We start from the raw sequence: 6848 nt of genomic DNA on the forward strand, positions 1-6848 counted from the left end.
TTCTGTTCTAGTTCTGTTCTAGTTCTGTTCTAGTTCTGTTCTAGTTCTGTTCTAGTTCTGTTCTAGTTCCGTTCTAGTTCCGTTCTAGTTCTGTTCTAGTTCCGTTCTTGTTCCGTTCTAGTTCTGTTCTAATTCCGTTCTTGTCCCGTTCTAGTTCTGTTCTAGTTCTGTTCAGGTACTATTCTAGTTCTGTTCTAGTTCTGTTCTATATCTGTTTTAGTTCTGAGTTAGATCTTTTATAGTTCTGTTCTTGTTCTATTCCAGTTCTGTCCTAGTTTTATGGATTTGTCTATAATATGGATTTGTGTTCTGTCTACAGTCTGTATAACAGATCTGCCTACAAAAATTATCTTTAATTTTAAATTTAAGATAATTTCTTTCAACTTCAATAACTAACTTGTTAATTTTTATTATTTATTTTAAACAAATTTTGTTTTTCCATCAATCATACTCTTATTACAATATCTGGTCTATAAATAATAAATCTTCAGCTGTATTGACAAAAATCATGGAATTTGGGGAGAAAGGGAAATGCTTTACAAAAATATAAAGAGAAAGAAAAAAACCTAGAAAAATATTGCCAATTTTTGTTTGTATTTATCAATGATTTATCAATAAATATTGAAATGAAAGACAGTTAAGGAAATGGCAATTATTCATTTTGGTCAAAATATTGGAAATAATCTCATAAATCATGATTGAATTGTTTATTCGCCTATGTTTGGACCATATGGTTTTTAATGAGGGGAAGTTTTTTTCGATTTTTTCAATTTTTCGTTTAAATAATTGAGTAATCAACAATTTAAATGAAAAACAAATTAATTATATTTTTTCGCCTGTTTTTGTTTTTTGCATACATTAGCGGTTATTGTTAAAAGGCGCTAAATTTAATTTTAATTACTTTTATAAACATTTGGAAATTTTGCAATTTTTCTGCAAAAAAAAAAATAAATGTTTTTGTGTAAAACATACATTATTTAGTTTATATTGCTAAATCATTAAAAAAATTGTAACACATTTTTTTTGAACAAGTGTTTTTTTAATTGTTTAAAAATAAATTTCTTTTTTTGCTTTTTTTCTTATTTTCAATTGAAATTTAAATTAAATTGTTGTCATTTTTATCATTTCTCGTGAAATTTAAGTGAAAGTTTTTGTTTTTTATTTATTATAGTTTTTTTGAAATTACATATGAGTGGAATATTTAATAGAATTTACAGAAATTATTTTAGAGCAATGTTTACTTTTCTTTTTAAAAATTTATTATAAAAAAAAGATTTTTTTATATGAATCATCAGAATCATGACAAATTTATTTAAACTTAAGTTATAAAAAGTTTTGCGGAATCATTAAAGTGATTCATTATGGCCCAAAATTTAGTTTGTTCATAAAATTCTATTACAAACATAGTAGTTCAAAGTTTATATAATGTCCTCCAATTTCTATAAGTTAAAATCCTATAACACAGATCACTGATCTATAGGCGAGACTATAGAGTGATCTATAGACGAGACTATAGAGTGATCTATAGGCGAGACTATAGAGTGATCTATAGGTGAGAGTGTAGTCTGATCTACTAGCAAGACTATAGACAGATCTAGAGTCAAGACAAAAGAGTGATCTATATTCGAGATCAATAGTGATGTATAGGCGATAGTTACTGATCTATAGCGAGACTCTAGACTGATCTATAGCGAAATTATAGGGTGATCTATATGCGAGACTATAAACAGATCTATCTATAAGTGATCTTTAGCTCGACTAAAGGGTGATCTATAGGCGAGTATGTAGACTGATATACTTAACTATTGGCGAAACTACAGACTGATTTATAGTCGAGACAAAAGAATGATCCTCAGCAAGACTTTAGAATGCTCTGTAGACCGATTTATAGCCGAAACAATAGACTGATAAGGACTAATGAACAGGCTAGACAATAGACTGATCTATAGCCAAGAGTATTGACTAATCTATGGGCGATACTGTAGACTACAGGCGATACGTTGATGTTCTGGCGAGAATATATACTGATTTATTGGAGCGACTATAGGCGAGATTATAGACCAATCTTTACGGGAAACTATCGACTAACCTATAGTCCAGACCAATCTTAAGTCGACACAAAAGAGTGATCTATAGGCGATACTATAGATTGAACCTTATCGAGACTATGGAGTGGTGTATAGACTTATCTATAGCCGAGACTTTAGACTGATTTATAGGATAGCCAAGACTGTGGACTGATCTATGGATTGATCCTCAGCGAGACTTTAGAATGCTCTATAGACCGATTTATAGCCTAGACTATAGACTGACCCAGACTGATGAACAGGCGAGACAAAAGACTAATCTATAGTCAAGAGTGTTGACTAATCTATGGGCGATACTGTAGACTACAGGCGATACTGTAGACTACAGGCGATACTATACGTTGATGTTCTGGCGAGAATATATACTGATTTATTGGCGCGACTACAGGCGAAATTATAGACCAATCTATACGCGAAACTATCAACTAACCTATAGTCCACACTAATCTTAAGTCGACACAAAAGAGTGTCTATGAGATTATGGAGTGGTGTATAGACTGATCTATAGCCGAGACTATAGACTGATTTATAGGATAGCCAAGACTGTGGACTGTTCTATGGATTGATCCTCAGCGAAACTTTAGAGACCGAGACCGATTTATAGCCTAGACTATAGACTGACCCAGACTGATGAACAGGCGAGACAAAAGACTGATCTATAACCAAGATTGTTGACTAACCAATTGGCGATACTGTAGACTACAGGCGATACTATTGGCTGATGTTCTGGCGAGAATATATACTGATTTATTGGCGCGACTATAGGCAAATTTTCTTACTGAATTTGTTCTATAAACCTTTGATAAATGATTATGAATAAGGCGGTAAGAATAAAGCACAAAGGTTAAGAATATAGTCTAAACTATATTATAGACTATATTATAAACTTATTTAATGATCTTAATGAGCTTAATCTAAATACCAGACTATTTACTGTATTTAGTTTCCCCCTAATTAATAATCATCTCTTAAAGGTTTAATTACACAAAGTTGAAGCTAAAACTGTAGCTGCATAGTGATTTACTGTCTTTCTCTTATTTTAGTTTTTTCTTCTTTTTAAATAAAACATTAAAAAAACTACTGTTTCTTCTACAATTTGTTGAGTTAAACAATAAAAGCAGTCAAAACACAATAGAGTTTGTTAAATGAAATCTTTAAGTGTCTAAAAAGTCACTAAAGCCGCTATTTAACACAACAATGGAATTAAGAAACACTCCCGCTTTCCCAAAGTAAATAAAAAAAATTCTCATAGATTCTTAAAGAAAGAACAATACATGGGATTTGTTTTTTTTATTATTATTATTTAATTTACATTTCAACCGTTAATTTGAATATTCAGTAGAAACAGTAAATGCTTTAAGTATCACTTATACGTGTTCTAAGTCTTAAACATGATGATTAAGATGAATTGTTTTAATTTTAATTAAATGTAAATTTTGTAGTTTTTTTCAAATTATAAATCATTTATAAAAACGTTAAATGGGTGAAAAGTCAATGACTTTAGAAAATATTTTTAAAATGTGAGATTTTTACTAAAAATATTGAAAATTCCCAAAAAAATCACGTGCCTTAAGTAATGCTAAACCAAATTTTAGTTTAACTAAACCTTAACTAACCACTAGTTTAAGAAATCTTTAAACCAGCTGCCTTTATTTAAATTTCAAATAAATCTTAAAAATATGCAAATTTATCAATAAAAAATTACTTTAAAATTTTAGCTAAAGGCTCAAATCACAGACTTTTTGTTATTACCTTTTTTTTAAAAATTTGCATATTTAAACATTTGATTAAATTAACAATAGCTTGAAATAGTTGATTTTTTTCTCCCTCTTTCTCTCGATTTAAATTATGTTAATTTTGTTAACAATTTTTTTATACATTTCTAAATTTTGCATTTTGAAAATCATAAAACTCAAAAATTATGAAATTTCAAAAGAAAGACAGAATAAACATATAAAACGTTTTGAAAACATTTTTTCACGTTTTGTCTTTAAATGGATTATACAATAATTATTGTTGAATTTTAATATATTAATACTAATATAAAAATGTAAAGAAAGTTGATAAAATGAAGACTAAGTGGGATGCCACCTAATCGGAGAATATATACTCGTAATTGAAAACCCCTCTGAACAGTCTATGGTCTGCAATATAAAAACGTTCAGTTTAAAGTCTTTACTCTATACTATAAAAACATTTCTATAGGACTATACAACAGACTATAGTCTGGACTATAGAACAGACTACAGTCTGGACAATAAAACGGGCTATAGTCTGAACTATAGAACAGACTACAGTCTGGACTATCGAAAAGACTACAGTCTGGACTATAGAACAGACTACAACATGGACTATAGATCGAACTATAGTCTGGACTATAGAACAGAACAGTCTGGACTATAGAACAGACTACAGTCTGGACTATAGAACAGACTACAGTCTGGACTATAGAACAGACTACAGTCTGGATTATAGAACAGACTACAGTCTAGACTATAGAACAGACTACAGTCTAGACTATAGAACAGACTACAGTCTGGACAATAGAACAGACTACAGTCTGGACTATAGAACAGACTACAGTCTGGACTATAGAACAGACTACAGTCATGAATATAGAACAGACTACAGTCTGGAACAGACTTATAGTCTGGAATATAGAACAGACTTTAGAGTAGACTATAGTCTGGACTATAGAATAGTCTATAGTCTATAGTCTGGACTAAAGAACAGTCTATAGTCTGAACTATAGAACAGTCTATAGTATGGACTATAGAAAAGTCTATAGTCTGGACTATAAAACAGTCTATAGTCTGGACTATAAAACAGTCTATAGTCTGGACTATAGAACAGTCTATAGTCTGGACTATAGAACAGTCTATAGTCTGGACTAGAGAACAGTCTATAGTCTGGACTATAGAACAGTCTATAGTCTGGACTATAGAATAGTCTATAGTCTGGATTATAGAATAGTCTATAGTCTGGACTATAGAACAGTCTATAGTCTGGACTATAGAACAGTCTATAGTCTGGACTATAGAACAGTGTATAGTCTGGACTATAGAACAGTCTATAGTCTGAATTATAGAACAGTCTATAATTTGGACTATAGAACAGTCTATAGTCTGGACTATAGAACAGTCTATAGTCTGGACTATAGAACAGTCTATAGTCTGGACTATGGAACAGTCTATAGTCTGGACTATAAAATAGTCTATAGTCTGGACTATAGAATAGTCTATAGTCTGGACTATAGAACAGTCTATAGTCTGGACTATAGAACAGTCTATAGTCTGGACTATAGAACAGTCTATAGTCTGGACTATGGAACAGTCTATAGTCTGGACTATAGAACAGTCTATAGTCTGGACTATAGAAGAGTCTATAGTATGGACTATAAAAGAGTCTTTAGTCTGGACTATAGAACAGTATATAGTGTGGACTATAATCAGGAATATAGATAGATCAGTTTATGGATCACTCTAGAGTCTGGACTGTAAATAGGTCTTAATTTTTTAATAAAAGTCTGGTAAGTCCATTGTTGACTCAAAAAAAGACACAAAAGGGAAATATAAAAAATGATTGACTAAACAAACAATTTGAACGATTTAAACAGAAAAGAAAAAACCCACTAGAAGTAGGAAAAACAATACAACAAAAAACTTTGCAATAAAAACAACAAAAACATAAAAATCATAAAAAGTTATTAGTTCCGGTCAATAACTTTCGATTCGTTGTTATAGCTTTAACTAGCAACAAATGCTTTCGATGTTATTATTGTTTTTGCTGTTGTTGTTGTTGTTGCTTGTTATTACAGCTGGTTTATGGTTAAATCAGTCAACCAACAACTACTGATTTTGCTGCTCTTGCTGCTGCTACACGTTTGTCTGTTTTACTATTAAAAAGAAGAAAAAAAAAGAGTTTAAAAGTTGGCGCTTAACCGGCTAAATAGTGGCAGTTACGAGCAGTTTAATCAAACAACTCCACTTTATTATACCAGCAGCACCTTTCCTTCTCCCACCTCCTGACTAACAAACTCTGCTCACTGCACACACTCTAAATAGACTTTTCAACTTTTGTTCGTTCACCGTAAATTAAATATAGACCGGTTAGTCTAATGTAAATTTTTCTTTTCTTCTAGTCTACTGCTATTATGACTCTTTCCCAGCAACCACCCTTTTTTCTTCGTTGTGAATTTCCAAAGGAAAAACAAACTATTTTGTGTTGAAAAGCAACTTTTAGTATAGAATGTTGTTTTTGAAATAAAACGCAACAACATAGATAAATTGTTTAACATTTTTAATTAAAAAATAGATAAGAAATGAGCTTTTTTTCCAAAATGAAAAATGTAAATTAGTTTTTTTTTTCGACTAACTGCACTAAATTATGGGAGGGAGCTCAGTCAGCGTAATATTATTAACATAATGGTTAAAATAATTAGTTATGGGCTTAATGAAAAATAAAAAAAAAATAGAGATAAAATAAAAAGTAATTAAAAAGTTATAAGCTTTCACTGCATTGCAGAACTTAAACGAAACTATATACTGATCTATAGTATAGACTATAGATAGTTTTATAATGCAGACTATAGACTGTTCTATAGTCTCGACTATAGACTGTTCTTTAGTCCAAACTATAGACAATTCTATAGTGCAGACTATAGACTGTTCTATAGTCCAGACTATAGACTGTTCTATAGTCCAGACTATAGACAGTTCTATAGTCCAGACTATAGACAGTTCTATAGTCCAGACTATAGAC

The 6848-nt window shown here is 30.7% G+C and overlaps 1 protein-coding gene across 1 annotated transcript in view; it reads right to left on the minus strand.

Moving 5' to 3' along the window:
* The window catches only part of LOC111684874 (GTPase-activating protein CdGAPr), a 51716-nt gene that overhangs the window by 18431 nt on the left and 26437 nt on the right, over positions 1 to 6848 (minus strand). The window lies entirely within an intron of this gene.

The sequence above is a fragment of the Lucilia cuprina genome, chromosome 2, assembly GCF_022045245.1.
Source record: "Lucilia cuprina isolate Lc7/37 chromosome 2, ASM2204524v1, whole genome shotgun sequence".
Classification (NCBI taxonomy): Eukaryota; Metazoa; Arthropoda; class Insecta; order Diptera; family Calliphoridae; genus Lucilia; species Lucilia cuprina.